At 44.8% G+C, this 18,980-nt stretch overlaps 1 long non-coding RNA gene across 1 annotated transcript in view; it reads right to left on the reverse strand.

The window, feature by feature from the left end:
• LOC142746246 (uncharacterized) overlaps positions 1-14,287 on the reverse strand; it is a 54,203-nt gene extending 39,916 nt beyond the window's left edge. The window contains exon 1 of the long non-coding RNA XR_012881700.1: positions 14,190-14,287. This is a non-coding gene — a long non-coding RNA (uncharacterized LOC142746246). The remainder of the gene's footprint in view (positions 1-14,189) is intronic.
• Between the last annotated feature and the right edge of the window lie 4,693 nt (positions 14,288-18,980).

Raw genomic sequence — 18,980 nt, forward strand, 5'->3', positions numbered from 1 at the left:
ATCACAGATATAATGGTTTGGGCTGCTTAGCATACCAAAGAATTATTGCCTGTCAGTGTAAAACTGAAAGGCAAGCATGGCCTAATAGGCAGTTACTGATGGCAGACCTTTGTTATGCCCCCAGCTGCCATGGAAACCCATCTGCGCCCCGCAATCGCATCACGGGGGTGCCGATGGAGTGACATAGGGAGCTCCCTCTGTTAAACACCTTCAATGTCGCAGTCGCTATTGACCGCGGCATCTAAGGGGTGAAACTGTCGCAATCCGAGTACTCTCCAATTCCGGCAGTAGCCAGGCTGTGTATAACAGCCGTGCTCCTGCCGCTAATCTCGTGGGTACAGTGGCAGTACCCACAAGATAAGAGTGACGGATATATTCATCACAATGCGGGCACTAGCACCTGCTTGTGACGGATATATCCGTCGTTAAGGGGTTAAGGACCAAGTCACTTTTTTATCGCCGCATTATAAGAGCCATTACTGTTTTGTTTTTCAGTCGATATAGCTGAATGAGGGCTATTTTTTGCAGGAGAATTTATGTTTTTCATTGGCACAATTTTCAGGTACATATAATTTATTGACTAATTTTTACCCAAAAAATAAGCGATGAAAAAAATTTCACATTTGCCAGTTTCCTGGGTTTTCTTTATGTCATGTGGTATAAATAATTAGTTATCTTTATTCTAGAGGTTGTTATGATTGTGGCAGTACCAACATTTTTAATGAAAAAATAGGTTTCTTTTTTTTTGGGGGAGATCATTTTTGTTAAAATTCAGCAATTATTTGATCTGGCCTAATTTGTACAGTAGTAACCCATCGGACCTGAAGTAGCTCTAGGAATATTTCCCATAATTGCTTCTTTTAAACCAGGTTTCCCTCGCAAAGCTCAACGCGGCTTTTATTGTTGTTTTTTTAAGACAGATGTGGCATTTTTTAGGGGTTGTCCCTTCAGCATTAGCCTGTGAATATGCACAATTAAGGCATGCGGACATCATAGAGGGTGGTCTCTACCATAGGACCCCCCTCTATGCACCAGAGAAAGGAGCCGCTAACAAGCAGTCCAAGAAGCCCATGTATAACATGGCAAAATCAGCGGTTTCCCATATGGCAGCTTCCATATTGAGCCCTTTTCACATCACGCTTGTGATGTACATTTATTGTATATGCCTTAGAGGGGTTGTCACATCAAAGGCAATCCATTTATGGCCCTATTCACATCACGTTTTTGGCAAACGTTAATTAGCTTCTATCACCAGGTGAAGCACCGGCTAGTCACACATTTCCCCTGCATGGGAATGCAGCATTACATGTCAGCCGTTCTAAATAATGGCCATCCGTGTATTGCAAGGACGTGCCGGGTCTGCTAGCACAGAAGCCGTTTGTAGAGAGCAGCTCTTCTTTCTTCCACGTAGAGGGGGTCCCTCTATGACATCCATAGGCCCTAATGGGGCTTATGGAGAGGGGTTGTCCTGATGGGACAACCTCTATAAAGGGGTTCTCTTTAGAATAGGCCATCTATATTCCATCAGTGGGGACTTGCATCAATCAGCGTTGCATCCCCTACAATGTTTACATGGATACAGCCGGTGTGCCTGGTACTGAAGCTTGTCAGATTTGCAAGGGCCCTGGAGGTCAGACTCATCAAACATGGATAATCTATCCTAAGGATAGGCCATCAATGTTATAATCCCGGAGAACCCCTTTTGCAACATACACCTTAGATGTAGTGCCGAAAGCTAGAAATTAGCGCCATGCACCGCACATTTACAGCACAGAAATGCCAAATATAGCGCAAAAGAGGAAATATATACCTCACTGCTGTTCACCTGAGAGAAATATCTGCTGTATTTCGTCTAGGGCGCCAGTGGCGCAAGCGATCACAGTAAAGTTACAGAAAAAATGACACCGCGTTCAGCATTTCACTATGGAATACTTTGCAACGCTTTTTTTCCTCTATAGGGCCGTGTTCCCCCACCTATGGTTTCCCTGCTGTTGCAAGACTACAACTCACAGCATTCATTGACAGCATATTGATATCAGGGTATGCTGGGAGTTGTCGTTTTGTAACATACTGCTGTAGAGAAACACTAAGGTCGCGTTGTGGATGCAGCCGTGGAGCCCTAGTCCAGTTTACAACTTCTGAGGTACGATGAAAACCACAGCTGGTTCTCCTTCCATAGGCTCCAATGGCAACGCTTCTATTACGGTGAGAATACATAAGATCTCCACATATAACGGCCATAGATAACATCTGCATTATACATCGCTTTACAGTCTGCAACCTGCATCTCTATAGTTATTTTCAACGACTCCCAGCATGCCTTGAGCTACAGCTTCACTTTCCTTTACCCTCCCACTGTCAGCTCCGCCCACTAGTTTCCTCGCGTTATTTCCTCCCAGGACAGAAAATATGATGGGCGCCATGTTTACTTTGGGAAAGAACCCTTTTCTTTTCTCTCTCTTATTAAACAGTTTTATCCCAGTTATTACACTTGGCTTATAGTATACTGAAAGCGGGAAATATTTCCATGTCACTTCTTGCAGGTACAAATATTGACGTGGTGGCATAGCACAGTATCGTCATATAAGGCTGCACAGTGCTGAACAAGCACTGACCTCTCCTGCCCTGCCCTCTGGTGGTGAGTTGGGTGTAATGTGACTTCCAAACCACAGGCATTAGAGGAGCAGGTCACAGTGCTGGTGTCAGTCGGTTGTTGTGATGTGAAGGTAAGTGTTGGCATACAGGGTGGTGCTGGCATCTGGAACACCATAGGGAGAGTACAGATTTCTTCCATTTCAGTGCCCCGGTGTTCCCTGCAGTATAACCCAAGACTACATTGTGCTTACTGTAGAAATAAAATCCTGCATTTTATTGTTGATTATTTGTTCATATTTAGTTATTCACCTTCTTTATACAGAAATGTGCATTTATTATCACACATTTACAGAAACATTGAAGAACCCGTTATCGGGTCAGGAGAAGAGGGATATTGTTTACAAGCTGCAAAACTACCCAAATACTTAGTAAAAACCTTGGTTGATTTATGCAAATGTGTATGGGCATCTGTATGGGCACATTCACATGTAGCATTTACATCACCCACCCACCAACTGAACTGCTATGGGGTGTATAGTACAGATTGAGCCATGCCACTTCACTTTTTATTTAGGGTTCATTATGCACATGTACTTTTATCGATTTCTTTCACTTTATTATTAACTTTTTATTTATTCTCTCACCTCTTTACATCACCCCTCCATTTGTATGCATTTTTTCAGGTAGTGTTATATGCATATATCATAGTCTCATTATTGTTTATTTTATATTTATTAATTTAGGATTTTTATTATATATATATATATATATATATATATATTATTTATTTTTTCTTCGGTATTTATTATCTCTAGAGATTTATTGACATCCTATTTATATTCCCCTTATTATATATCAGTCCCACTTATCAGTTTTCTGGTAATTTTATTTCCATGTATATTTTTGTTTTTTATCTTTGATGTCTCGACAGTGATCTGCGCACGGACGCTTGGCTGCGCATGCGCTGTGGGACCCACATCCGGAAGTGCCGCTTGGCGTCAGTGTTGCCTTGGTGACTCATGCTTGAGATCATCATGCTGCACCCTGTCATCATTCCGGCGTGCGGCGCTTCCTGTAATGTGGGTGGTTGAGGGCTGATTTGCGCTCATTAAACTCCTATATAAACCCCTAGAGTTTTATTACATTTAGTCTCCTGACGAAGCCGGTCTGTAGGGCGAAACGTGCGTCGAGGCGCTTGTCTTTCTGGCAGTACCTGAAATTGCCTGTTCCACTCGCCACCATGTCTCAGGGAATGTGCTAACTTCTGCTTTGTTGTATTTTTTCAGTACGTCATTGTGGCTTTTTAGCCTGTACTTCTGGTTTGTCATTTCATCTATATACGGATTTCTTTATATTCTTTTATGCTACCTATTTGATTTAATATTTACTATACCCTCAGTCAGCAATACCATATATACATATTTTAATATGTGGGCACGTCATTACTTTATTGCTTGGTTAAAGAGGCTCTGTCACCAGATTATAACTTGACTATCTCCTACATAATCTGATCGGCGCTGTAATGTAGATAACAGCAGTGGTTTTTATTTTGAAAAACGATAATTTTTTAGCAAGTTTTGACCTATTTTAGATTTATGCTAATGACTTTCTTAATGACCAACTGGGCGTTTTTTAACTTTTTGCCAAGTGGGCGTTGTAAAGAGAAGTGTATGACGCTGACCAATCCGCATCATACAGCTCTCTTCATTCCAGCCCAGCTTTTTTCACTGCACAGCGTGATCTCGCGAGCGATGACAGTATCAACAGACATCGCCTCCAGCCATGCCAGGACGTTTATCCGAATCTGCAGCTGCTGGAGGCGATGTCTGTTCAGTCTTCCATGGCTCCGATAAAGAACCTGTGGGAGGAAGTCCCGTCACAGCTGTACAGTGAAACAAGCTGGGCATGAATGAAGAGAAGTGTATGATGCTGATTCCTGACCTTACTGTTTCTATCTCCTTATATGGTCCATCCTTTTACTCTGTATTATGTCATTGTATATTGTATTTAATAAAGATTTTCGGTTTATTTAAAAAAAAAAATCCCTTTTTTTTTGCATATTTTTTTTTTTGGGTGCTATGTTCCCTTATGTTTCGCGTTTAGGTTGTCCACTTTCTTCACTATTGCCAATTGAAGCCCAGACCCAAGGAGCTCTATGGCGTTTTATCACACGTGTCAGATTTCCCTGACGTGGATTTTTCAAAGAAAATCGAGGCTGAAAACTCAAATTTCTGCGATGGATGTGCCAGCGGATTCACTGTTTTTCCATGCGCAATTGACGCAAATAATGAACATGTGGAATCTGCAGCATGTTTATTATTCCACGTGGTTTATTTTTCGCTGCGTATGAATGGGGTATGAATGCATTAACTATGAAATAGCAGGTTCTGTAAGGATTTAAGTGCAGAATACGCGCCAAAGCCCTGACAGAATCGTGATTGTAGTTTTATAGATCTACATGATTGTAGGGCAAGAGCCAGCATGTACTGTGGCTGGCATTTATATGGGCAGTGTGGACTATAAACAGTAAGGCTTCCTGCACACATTGCAGTTTTTAGTGCAGAAATTTGTGCGACTGAAACGCAACAAAATCAGCAATGTGTGCAGGAGGCTTAAAAATAGAAGATAAATGCTTGTCATTCTATAGTGCAATAAGTAAAAACCTCTATGACTAGATGTGTGGAGGTCCTGTAAGGGTATGTACACACGCTACACTAAAAACGTCTGAAAATACGGAGCTGTTTTCACGTTTTTTAAGCCTCTCGCAATTTTCACAGCATTTTTTACGGCTGTTTTTGTCCCAAGAAGTGACCTGCACTTCTTATTCGCGGGCGTTTTTTACGCGGCTGTTTTTCAAAACGGCCGCGTAAAAAAAACGGCCCGTCGGAACAGAATGCCGTTTTTCCCATTGCAATCAATGGGCAGATGTTTGGAGGCGCTCTGCTTCCGATTTTACGGCCCGAAAAACAGCCGAAAATAGCCTGTGTGTACATACCCTTATCAAGGTTTAGGCACTGTTTACACGTTTTTTTGTTTACGTTCTGAATTTACGCCAGGAAATGCTGCCGATGTAGACACTAAACTTGGCCTAGAGGTAGGCAGCTATATGCCATACAATTGCCTGTGTAACCCATTAACTACCATTGTTGCCATTTGTGACCGCATCTACTGCTTGTTATATACTTGCACTGAGACGTCAGTGCTGGACTGCTGTGCGGCCTCAATTGAAGGCTCAGTAAAAGTATATAACAATAAGGGTATGTGCACACGATAACTGCAATTACGTCTGAAATTACGGAGCTGTTTTCAGGAGAAAACAGCTCCTGAATTTCAGACGTAATTGCTCGTACTCGCGTTTTGCGGGGTGTCTTTTACGGACATAATTTGGAGCTGTTCTTCATTGGAGTCAATGAAAAACGGCTCCAATTACGTCCCAAGAAGTGTCCTGCACTTCTTTTGACGAGGCTGTAATTTTACGTGCCGTCTTTTGACAGCGACGCGTAAAATGACAAGTCGTCGGCACAGAACATCGTAAAGTCCATTGAAAGTAATGGGCAGATGTTTGCCGACGTATTGGAGCCCTTTTTTCAGACGTAATTCGAGGCGTGAAACGCCTCCATTACGTCTGAAAATAGGTCGTGTGAACCTAGCCTAAGGGCTTATTCAGACGAACGTGATATACGTCCGTGCAACACGTGTGATTTTCACGCGCGTCGCACGGACCTATATCAGTCTATGGGGCCGTGCAGACAGTTGCGTGATTTTTACGCAGCGTGAGTCCGCTGCGTAAAAGTCACGACATGTCCGTTCTTTTTGCGTATTTCGCGCATCACACACCCATTGAAGTCAATGGGTGCGTGACAATCACGCATGCCACACGGAAGCTCTTCCGTGCGAACAGCGTGATTCGCGCAACAGCAGTAGAAACTATGAATGAAAACAGAAAAGCACCACGTGCTTTTCTGTTTACAAACATCCAAACGGAGTGTCATAATGATGGCGGCTGCGCAAAAAGCACGCAGCCGCGCATCATATGCTGATGCCACACAGAGCTGTTAAGTGCCTTTTGCGCATGCAAAACGCAGCGATTTTTGAACGCGCAAAACGCACACACTCGTGTGAATCCGGCCTAAGTGTGCAATGTATGCTGTCGCCCCTCGCCAAATTCATCCTGTGTACATGGGAGTGTACTCCTCTCCCGGGAGCCGATCACTGCATCCACCGTGTCATCTCCCGCTCTACTAGGCCTATGGGCTTAAAAAAAGTTAAATTTTTTTTTTTTAAAAAGTAATGTTAAATAAAAAAATGTGCAAAAATCTATGGCCACATGCACACGACAGTGCCCGTTATCACTGTCCGTGATTACGGGCACCGCCGGTCGCGGACAGCCACCCGCATTTGCGGGTTGTGCATCTGGTATCGCCTCGACTGTTACAACCTGCACAGGAAATTTGTAGCATCATTTCTGGTGATTGGTGTATGTTGTAAGAAAAAAAAACAACTACAGTGGAACTACTTTTTTTTGCATTTTTGATGTAAATTAAACGATATTGTATATGTACCAAATAATGGCACCAACATTTTTTTGTTTGTTTAAGGCATTACACCTTATGGAAATATTCAGGGTATACAATACTGTGCAAAAGTTTTAGGCAGTTGTGAAAAAATGCTGCAACGTAAGAATGATTTCAAAAATAGAAGTGTTAGGCCTCATGCACACGACCGTATTTTTGTCCACCCGTAAATACTGGCGTAAATACGGGTCCTTGGTCACACGTATTCGACCCGTATTGCACCCGTATTTACGGGCACGTGTTTGGCTGCAAAATTGCACTGCACTAATCGGCAGCCCCTTCTCTCTATCAGTGCAGGATAGAGAGAAGGGACAGCCCTTTCCGTAATAAAAGTAAAAGAAATTTATACTTACCCGGCCGTTGTCTTGGTGACGCGTCCCTCTCTTGACATCCGACCCGACCTCCCTGGATGACGCGGCAGTCCTTGTGACCGCTGCAGCCAGTGATTGGCCTGTGATTGGCTGCAGCGGTCACATAGGCTGTAACGTCATCCCAGGAGGCCGGACTGGAGGAAGAAGCAGGGAGTTCTGGGTAAGTATAAACTTCTTTTTTTTTTTTTTACAGCTTTATCTATATTGTGATCGGTAGCCACTGTCCAGGGTGATGAAACAGTTACTGCCGATAGTAACTCTTTCAGCACCCTGGACAGTGACTATTTACGGACATCGCCTAGCAACGCTCCCGTAATTACGGGTGCACACACGTAGTCACCCGTAATTACGGGAGCCCCCTAGACTTCTATGGGCTGCCCGTGCCGTAATTACGGCCTGAAATAGGACATGTTCTATCTTTTTCAACGGCACGGTCACCTTCCCGCAAGCATACGGGGAGGTACCCGTGGCCAATAGAAGTCTATGGGCCCGTAATTACGGGAGTTTTTACGGTCGCGTGCATGGGGCCTTAATAGTTTTTTTTTTAATCAATTAACAAAATACAAAGTAAATGAACAGAAGAGAAATCTAAATCAAATCAATATTTGGTGTGACCACCCTATGCCTTCAAAACAGCATTAATTCTTCTAGGCACACATGCACAAAGCGTTTAAGCCTCCTGCACAGCTGTTTCTGTAACAGTTAATGACTGTGTTTCAAGACACATAAAGAAATCCATCATCTACAGCCAGGCTCTGCGATACATACGGATCTGTTCAGACAGTGAAGACACAAAACAACACCTGCTATCACTGAGGAATACATTCTTACAACAGGGATACCATCCAAGGATTATAGATGATCAGATCTACAGAGCAACAAGAATTCCAAGGAGCAATCTTCTGGAGTACAAAAAGAAGGAAGACAACAGCAGGGTGCCCCTAGTGGTCATATACAACCCACAAATGAACATCTTGAGGAAAATTGCTGCTGATCTCCAACCTATATTTAACAAAGACAATAAACTGAAGGAAATATTCCCAGATTTACCACTCCTTGCCTACAAACAGCCACCAAACCTAAGGAATCTCCTGGTCAGAAGTGCCCTCTCACCACCATCAGAGACTGGCACTTTTCCTTGCAACAGTAGAAAATGCAAGACCTGTACCAACATCTGGTCATCAAACACCATCCAGATACCAAACACGCAGCAGGACTATAAAATCACTGGCACGTTCTCCTGCACATCCTCCAATGTAGTGTACATGATCCTGTGTACAAGGTGCATCAATAAAGGAATCTACATTGGAGAAACAATACAAAAACTACAAACCAGGATGAATCTTCACAGACATACAATAAAACAGGAGGTGGATACACCCGTGGGAAAACATTTCTCTGGACCAGACCACAGTTTGGCAGATTTAAAGGTACTCATTCTGAAGGGTCATTTTAAAAACAACAGAAAGAAAAATTTGGGAATTCAAGATGATGATAAAATTCCAGTCATTGACACAAGGCCTCAATCTAACACCAGGATTTATGAGCCACTACATGGACACACGTCACGTCCACCATCAGACTGACTCCAGATGCCTTAACTCCTAAGTCATCACCCCTATAACCTCAGTTTTATTGCCCCGGCTTATCTTAATGATATATCACTTCATGTACTAATTGTCTTTGTGTAACATCTAAATGTTGTGCTTTTTTCTAAGTCATTCATTTGTAAACTGCCTGAAGAAGGGGCCTCTGTGCTCTGAAAGCCGCATATAGAACTTTTATGGTTAGCCAATAAAGGTATCATACCTATTATACTTTTGTCTTTTTTGACACAAAAGTATTTAACATTAACCTACATATGAAAATGATGATCATTATCACCTGTTTGGTTTAATTGGTTAATCATACACCTGACTATAATCCTAAAAATTCATGACTTTTTTAAAGGAAAAGGGTGGTCACACCAAATATTGATTTGATTTAGATTTCTCGTCTGTTCATTCACTTTGTATTTTGTTAATTGATTAAAAAAAAACTATTAACACTTCTATTTTTGAAAGCATTTTTACTTTGCAGCATTTTTTCACAACTGCCTAAAACTTTTGAACATTACTGTATGTCAGGAGCATTTCCACGTTCTCCAGAGAGAAACGATCCCTGTGCAGTGGCCTTCTGCCTAAAAGGGCTTATTAACAGGGCTTTTCATGATGGGATCATTTCTTTAACCGGTTAAGGACCAGGCTGTTTTACAGCTAAATGACCAGAGCAAATTTCACAATTTTGCTATGTGCTTCTTTAGATGACTATAACTCTGCAGGTGAATAAAGTTCATCTTTGAATTTTACACTCTTTTTAAAGGACAGATAGGGCTTTGTTTTAGTGGCATTTGTCAGTATACATCATTTATTTTTTTTCTCTAAAGTGGGCAAAATTGGGAAAAAATGCAAGAATTTAGCAATTGCGTCAGTTTATGGCAGCATTTTTCACACACAGTATGGACCACGAACAAAATTAATCTCCTTTCACATTCTTTCACTTCTCCCGTGCATGGGGATATCAAATATGTGTGCTTTATTCACTGTGCGGGCATGTGCCAGGGCTTGGCATAAAAGGAGGCTTTTTGGCCTTTTCGGTCCAGGAATTCTGCATTTGATTTTATAGCCGCATACTGTTTTCTGGGGGGGCGTAATGCTGCTGAAACATTAGAATCACCCCATAAATGACTTCATTCACACAAGTAGACCCCACAAGGTTTCCTTCAAGGGGTTTATCATATTTTTAGACAGTCCAGTTTTCTTCTGAAAGTTTCTTGAATAAGATGGAACAAAATAAAATTAGCAATTTTTTAGCAAATGCGTCCGTTTATGCTAGCAGTTTTCACACACAGTATAGACCATGGAAAAAATTCATCTCCTTTCACATTCTGCCACTTCTCCTGTGCATGGGGATAACAAATATGTGTGCCTTATTTATCACATAGAGATATAGGACGACTTACGATAGAAGAAGCTTATTTCACAAATCACCTTTTTTCAAAGCTGGTTTTACAAAACTTAAAGAGGCTCTGTCACCAGATTCTCAAACCCCTATCTCCTATTGCATGTGATCGGCACTGCAATGTAGATAACAGTAACGATTGTTTTTTCTCGCGAGATTACGGAGGTAAACGAGATTTCGTTTCCCTTGCTGGAAATCTCAAAGAAAAGAGTCAGAAGTGTCAGGATTCTGAATACACATGACGTCCAGGCTGGATGGTCATGTGTATTCATTATCAGGACACTTGATTAACGTTAATCTCTGTGTATGTGGCTGCACATCGCTGCTGTGTAAATGAATGGAGAGAAGTGTATGATGCTGACTGGTCACTGATTGGTCAGCGTCATACACATAAACACGCCCAGTTAAAAACACAATACACGCCCAGTTGAACATAACGACAAAAAAACGCCCAATTGTCCATTTCAAACCTCATTTGTATATATATATAAAATAGCTCATAACTTGGCCAAAAATTAACGTTTTTAAAAAAACAAAAAACTTTACTACATTGCAGGGCCGATCACATGCAATAGGAGATAGGGGTTTGATAATCTGGTGACAGAGCCTCTTTAACAGAGTTTCTATTAGGCTGGGTTCACACGACCTATTTTCAGGCGTAAACGAGGCGTATTATGCCTCGTTTTACGTCTGAAAATAGGGCTACAATACGTCGGCAAACATCTGCCCATTCATTTGAATGGGTTTGCCGATGTATTGTGCAGACGACCTGTAATTTACAGCTGTCTAACGACGACGCGTAAATTGACTGCCTCGGCAAAGAAGTGCAGGGCACTTCTTTGCAACGTAATTTGAGCCGTTCTTCATTGAACTCAACGAAGAGCAGCTCAAGATATACGAGTGTCACAGACGCCTCGTATATTACGAGGAGGAGCATTTACGGCTGAAACAACGCAGCTGTTTTCTTCTGAAAACAGTCTGTCATTTCAGCTGTAAATGACAGCTAGCGTGTGCACATACCCTAACACTTCCAAAAAATCTGCTCTTGAAGCAGAGATCCCAAAATATTCATCTAGGGGTATAATGGGATTAAATTTTTTTGGGTTTTCTAAAATAAGAAATTGCAGGTTTATGCAAATGGAGCTCTCCAGCAGATGAACTTTAGAAAACATGCAAACATGACATCCAACCCCCAACCATTCCCTCCCTCACCCTTGGAGTAAAATCAGGTGAAAAATAAAAATGTAATGTAGGGAAAATATATTTTCAACTAATTAACTAAAATCGAATAATGCAGAACAATGTGGTATTTTTTAAAACATGGCTCAATGCGCAGGCCTGGTTGTGAGGGACATGATGGACAGAAATATCGGGAATCTTTGCGGTGCCCGTCTTTTCTGCAGGCGCGGCACTTTTTCCTTAAGGTTGCTTCTGGTTGGTGTTGGGGGAATCCGACTGATGACGTGTCCTCAGACTGGGGGCATTCTCTGGTGTCCTGAACATCATAAATGAGGCCTTCGATAATTTTCTCCTGGAAATCCAGGTATGTGTCTCTGCCTCTGTTTTTTTTGTAGAGCACAAATGAGTTGTGGATGGCCACCTGTAACAGATAAATGGCCACTTTTTTGTACCAGGTTTTTGTTTTTCACTTCACTAAATAGGGCTGTAAAACCTGGTCGCTTAAATCCACCCCCCCCCCCATGTACTTGTTATATTCGGACACGCTCACTGGTTTGTGCTTGTCCGATGTTTCCCCTCTTTCCCTCACTGCCACTGTTCCTGCGGTATGTATTGTGCTTAGTACATACACATCTTTGCGATCCCTGTACTTGACCACCAGCAATTCCTCAGATGCATAAGCACAGGAGTCCCCCTTTACCATGCGCTTCCCCACTAATTGCTGTGGAAAACCAATTTGGTTTTTGCGCATGGTACCACATGCCCCAGTCCTTGCAGCATGCAAATGCCTAAACGGGCACACTGGAATAAAAATGATCGCAGTACAGGTGGTACCCCTTGTGAAGCAGAGGCTGCATTATCTCCCACACGATCTTGCTGCTGGTGGAAAGATCAAAGGGGCATCCGGGAACATTTATAGAGCGGTCCCGCCCTTCATAAATCCTGAAGGCGGTGGTATATCCTGACCCCCTTTCGCACAGTTTATAAAGCTTAACGCCATATCTTGCCCTTTTGGAAGGTAGATATTGGCGAAAGCTAAGTCTTCCATGGAAGTTGAGGAGGGATTCGTACACGCTTACATTCTGCTCAGGGGTGTAGAGTTGCAGATATAAATGATTGAGGGAATTTATCAGTGGTCTTATTTTGAACAACCGATTCCGGTTTGCATCGGTACTTGGGGGGGCCTGTGCGTTGTCGTTGAAGTGGAGGAACTTCATTATTGTCCCATAACGAGACCTGGGCATTACTGCAGAATATACTGGGGTGGCTTGGGCGGGTCTTGTTGACCAGTAAGACCTAATGGAGGGCTTTTTGACAATACCCATATTTAGGGTGAGCCCCCAAATTTTTTTTTAATTCCTGCAATTTGGTGGGCGTCCAATCTTTGGCATGGGTGGATGAAGGTTTCTGCCTTATATATTGAGCGGCATATAAATTAGTTTCGTGGACAATCAGATTTAGGATGTCGTCCGTTATAAATAAATGGAAGTAATCCATTTGGACAAAATTTGTATTGTCCACGGTTATGCCAGGAGTGGCAGTAAATCCGTGGATTCTAGGCCCAAAAGATGGGGCAGGTGCCCATACAAGAGCCTGGACTGAAGGGACCAGGCTGTTCCGTGCTACAGCGCTACTTGGCCCTGCGCTTTCATGTTCTGCAGTTTCAACTGCATCAGGGACAACGTCCCCTGAAGATGAACCTGAAGTGACGCTATCATCGTCACTGCCCAAAACAGGTTCCATCTCTGACGCCATCTCTGATGCGGTCTCCGACTCAGACCACAGCATGGCGTATGCCTCCTCGGCGCTAAACAACTTCCTCGCCATAACGTCACTAACACTAACTAAACAAACTTTTTTTATTTTTATAAAACACAAACTAACTGGTATATATATCTACACTACCGCTAACAAAAAAATAAACCGCTATTGCTATATATATGTCAGAGGCGTAGCTAGGTTCTCCAGCACCCGGGGCAAAGATTCAGTTTGGCGCCCCCCCCCCCCCAGACCTCTTTCCCGACATCTCCTTCCCCCTCGCCGTGTTTGTTTTCTCTACCAATCGACGTTTCATTTCTTTTCCACATTTCTTTTTATGTAACGCGAGCATAAAAACATTTTTACATTTTCCAAGCAATATGGTTCTATACACAACACCAGAGCCAAGCTCAGTACATATATACAACAGCAGAACCAAGCTCAGTACATATATACAGCCCCAGAACCAAGCTCAGTACATATATACAGCACCAGCACAAATGCAGCTCAATTTAGTGCAACCCCTTCCGTATAGGTATGTACGGCGTAAAACTACAGCTCTCAGCATGGCCCGAACAATGATAAGGATATACTGGGAGATGCTGTTTCACAAAAATAAATCCTATCAATCATACCACCATCTCGCTGCAGATCATACAGTGACTACATTACTGATTAGAGGCAGAATGAACATTTACATTAAGTGACTCACCAGTGACGTCTCAGATTCTAGATATTTTTCTCCATCCGGTCCAGACCTCTATGATGACTTCTCCCGGTCACAGCCCATTTCTGCAGTTTGCCGCTCACATGTCTTCAGCTTCTCACTTTTCCAACATTTCTGCACCTATAAATAAAGATAAAGTTATCATTATACCACACACTACGCCCCTAAATATAATAGCGCCATACACTGCACCTCTAATTATAATAGCACCACACACACTGTGCCCCCTGTAGATAGTGCCTGCCATAGAGCCCCCTGTAGATAGTGCCTGCCATAGAGCCCCCTGTAGATAGTGCCCCCATATAGCCCACCCCTGTATATAGTGTCCCACAAATAACTCCCCCTGTAGTGCTCTACAGATAGCCCACCCCTGTATATAGCCCCCTGTAGATATAGCCCAGCCCTGTATATAGTGCTCCACGTATAGCCCAACCCTGTATATAGCCCCCTGTAGATATAGCCCACCCCTGTATATAGTGCTCTACAGATAGCCCACCCCTGTATATAGCCCCCTGTAGATATAGCCCAGCCCTGTATATAGTGCTCCACGTATAGCCCAACCCTGTATATAGCCCCCTGTAGATATAGCCCACCCTTGTATATAGTGCTCCACAGATAGCTCACCCCTGTATATAGCCCCCATGTAGATATAGCCCACCCCTGTATATAGTGCTCCACATATAGTTCACCCCTGTATATAGTGCTCCACATATAGTCCACCCCTGTATATAGTGTTTCACAGATAGCCCACCCCTGTATATAGCCCCCTGTACATATAGTCCACCCCTGTATATAGTGCTCCACTAGATAGTCCACCCCTGTATATAGTGCTCCACAGATAGCCCACCCCTGTATATACTATATACAGGGGTGGGCTATCTGTGGAGCACTATATACAGGGGTGGACTATATGGACAGGGGGGCTATATACAGGGGTGGACTTTCTGTGGAGCACTATAGGGGGAGCTATTTGTGGGATACTGTATACAGGGGTGGGCTATATCTACAGGGGGACTATATACAGGGGTGGGCTATATCTACAGGGGGACTATATCTACAGGGGGACTATATCTACAGGGGTGGGCTATATCTACAGGGGTGGGCTATATCTACAGGGGGACTATATCTACAGGGGTAGGCTATATCTACAGGGGTGGGCTATATCTACAGGGGTGGGCTATATCTACAGGGGTGGGCTATATCTACAGGGGGACTATATACAGGGGTGGGCTATATACTATATAGCCCCCCCTGTAGCTTTAGCCCACCCCTATATATGGTGCTCCATAGATAGCCCACCCCAGTATATAGCCCCCCCTGTAGATAGACACCCCCCGTAGATAAAGTCCCCCCTTAGATAAAGCCCCCCCGTGTGTAGACAAAGTCCCCCCTCTGTAGATAAAGCCCCCCCCGTGTAGACAAAGTCCTCCCGTGTAGATAAAGTCCCCCCCGTAGATAAAGTCCCCCCCGTAGATAAAGTCCCCCCCGTAGATAAAGTCCCCCCCCGTAGATAAAGTCCCCCCCCGTAGATAAAGTCCCCCCCCGTAGATAGAGTCCCCCCCCGTAGATAGAGTCCCCCCCCCGTAGATAGAGTCCCCCCCCGTAGATAGAGTCCCCCCCCGTAGATAGAGTCCCCCCCGTAGATAGAGTCCCCCCCGTAGATAGAGTCCCCCCCGTAGATAGAGTCCCCCCCGTAGATAGAGTCCCCCCCGTAGATAGAGTCCCCCCCGTAGATAGAGTCCCCCCCGTAGATAGAGTCCCCCCCGTAGATAGAGTCCCCCCCCGTAGATAGAGTCCCCCCCGTAGATAGAGTCCCCCCCGTAGATAGAGTCCCCCCCGTAGATAGAGTCCCCCCCGTAGATAGAGTCCCCCCCCGTAGATAGAGTCCCCCCCGTAGATAGAGTCCCCCCCGTAGATAGAGTCCCCCCCGTAGATAGAGTCCCCCCCGTAGATAGAGTCCCCCCCGTAGATAGAGTCCCCCCCGTAGATAGAGTCCCCCCCGTAGATAGAGTCCCCCCCGTAGATAGAGTCCCCCCCGTAGATAGAGTCCCCCCCGTAGATAGAGTCCCCCCCGTAGATAGAGTCCCCCCCGTAGATAGAGTCCCCCCCGTAGATAGAGTCCCCCCCGTAGATAGAGTCCCCCCCGTAGATAGAGTCCCCCCCGTAGATAGAGTCCCCCCCGTAGATAGAGTCCCCCCCGTAGATAGAGTCCCCCCCGTAGATAGAGTCCCCCCCCGTAGATAGAGTCCCCCCCCGTAGATAGAGTCCCCCCCGTAGATAGAGTCCCCCCCCGTAGATAGAGTCCCCCCCCGTAGATAGAGTCCCCCCCCGTAGATAGAGTCCCCCCCCGTAGATAGAGTCCCCCCCCGTAGATAGAGTCCCCCCCCGTAGATAGAGTCCCCCCCCGTAGATAGAGTCCCCCCCGTAGATAGAGTCCCCCCCGTAGATAGAGTCCCCCCCCGTAGATAGAGTCCCCCCCCGTAGATAGAGTCCCCCCCCGTAGATAGAGTCCCCCCCCCGTAGATAGAGTCCCCCCCCGTAGATAGAGTCCCCCCCCGTAGATAGAGTCCCCCCCGTAGATAGAGTCCCCCCCCGTAGATAGAGTCCCCCCCCGTAGATAGAGTCCCCCCCCCCCGTAGATAGAGTCCCCCCCCCCGTAGATAGAGTCCCCCCCCCGTAGATAGAGTCCCCCCCCCGTAGATAGAGTCCCCCCCCCGTAGATAGAGTCCCCCCCCCGTCGATAGAGTCCCCCCCCGTCGCTAGAGTCCCCCCCCGTCGCTAGAGTCCCCCCCCGTCGCTAGAGTCCCCCCCCGTCGCTAGAGTCCCCCCCCCGTCGCTAGAGTCCCCCCCCCCGTAGATAGAACGTGCCCGGTCATTCATTGCTTCTAATTGTACCTTTGTCCTTGCGACACAGGTACAATTATAGTGCAGGAGGAGGTGGCGCTGGCGCCCCCCTCTAAGTTGCGCCCGGGCACATGCCCCGCCTGCCCCCCCTAGCTACGCCCCTGCATATGTGGATATATATATATATAATTATATACTCCCTACCTGCCTATTCTAATAGAATAAAAGAAAGAAGATAGGTAGATAGAAAAAAAGATAGATGCATAGATTGTATAGATAAATAGAAATCTATCTATACAGAGAATGTTTTATAGAGTGTAACTGTATTTTTTTTTGTAACTGTAATCTTCTGGCAGCAATTCTCTCGAGTCTCTTCTTCTCCTCACACTGAAACAATGTTTGAGGAGAAGAAAAGAGGCAGGAGATTTGCTGCCAGAAAAGTCAAAATAAAACAAATGTGGTCGCTGTGATAGGTTTTCACAGCGACCACATGTTCAGGGACCATCAGATTGGTCCCTGATACTCTGCCCAGTACCCAGAGCTGTTGGTAACAGCGTTGGCACAGGGCTGTGTGCACGCGATCGCGTGTACACTGTATTATACGTAGAAATGCATGTGATCGCTGTGATTGGTTGTCACAGCGATCACATGTTCAGGGGCCAAAAGATTGGCCCCTGACATTCTGCCCAGTGCCCATGGCTGTTAGCAACAGCCAGGGCACAGAGCTGTGTGCACGCGATCGTGCGTGCACAGTCTCTGAAGTGCCGCCGTAATTAGTCTATACGGCGGACTTCAGAGACCCTGACCACTGGCCGTAAAAACACAGCCAGCGGTCGGGAACCTGTTAAACCTGCAGGTGCTAAGAGCCCGCTATACAGTCCTATTAGGTATCCTAATAACATTATTCTTGAAGATGCAATAGCATCCAATGAACGGCCTCCAAAATCCGGATTGGGGGCCAGAAAGGAAGTGTGTGATGTTTGCGGAGAAACAAATCCATTTTACCTGATTAGCCTAAAGGGATTACATGATGGGCTCCCTGACCGTCTCTACAGGAATAAGGATGGTTTTACTGTGCATGTTCCTATTTATATACAGTGAAGGAAATAAGTATTTGATCCCTTGCTGATTTTGTAAGTTTGCCCACTGTCAAAAACATGAACAGTCTAGAATTTTTAGGCTAGGTTAATTTTACCAGTGAGAGATAGATTATATTTTTAAAAAAAACGGAAAATTACATAGTCAAAATTATATATATTTATTTGCATTGTGCACAGAGAAATAAGTATTTTAATACTTGGTGGCAAAACCCTTGTTGGCAAGCACAGCAGTCAGACGTTTTTTGTAGTTGATGATGAGGTTTGCACATATGTAAGATGGAATTTTGGCCCACTCCTCTTTGCAGATCATCTGTAAATCATTAAGATTTCGAGGCTGTCGCTTGGCAACTCGGATCTTCAGCTCCCTCCATAAGTTTTCGATGGGATTAAGGTCTGGAGACTGGCTAGGCCACTCCATGACGTCAATGTGCTTATTTTTGAGCCACTCCTTTGTTGCCTTGGCTCTATGTTTCGGGTCATTGTCGTGCTGGAAGACCCAGCCACGAGCCATTTTTAATGTCCTGGTGGAAGGAAGGAGGTTGTCACTCAGGATTTGACGGTACATGGCTCCATCCATTCTCCCATTGATGCGGTGAAGTAGTCCTGTGCCCTTAGTAGAGAAACACCCCCAAAACATAATGTTTCCACCTCCATGCTTGACAGTGGGGACGGTGTTCTTTGGGTCATAGGCAGCATTTCTCTTCCTCCAAAAACGGCGAGTTGAGTTAATGCCAAAGAGCTCAATTTTAGTCTCATCTGACCACAGCACCTTCTCCCAATCACTCTCAGAATCCTCCAGATGTTCATTTGCAAACTTCAGACGGGCCTGTAC

The sequence above is a fragment of the Rhinoderma darwinii genome, chromosome 1, assembly GCF_050947455.1.
Source record: "Rhinoderma darwinii isolate aRhiDar2 chromosome 1, aRhiDar2.hap1, whole genome shotgun sequence".
Taxonomy (NCBI): Eukaryota; Metazoa; Chordata; class Amphibia; order Anura; family Rhinodermatidae; genus Rhinoderma; species Rhinoderma darwinii.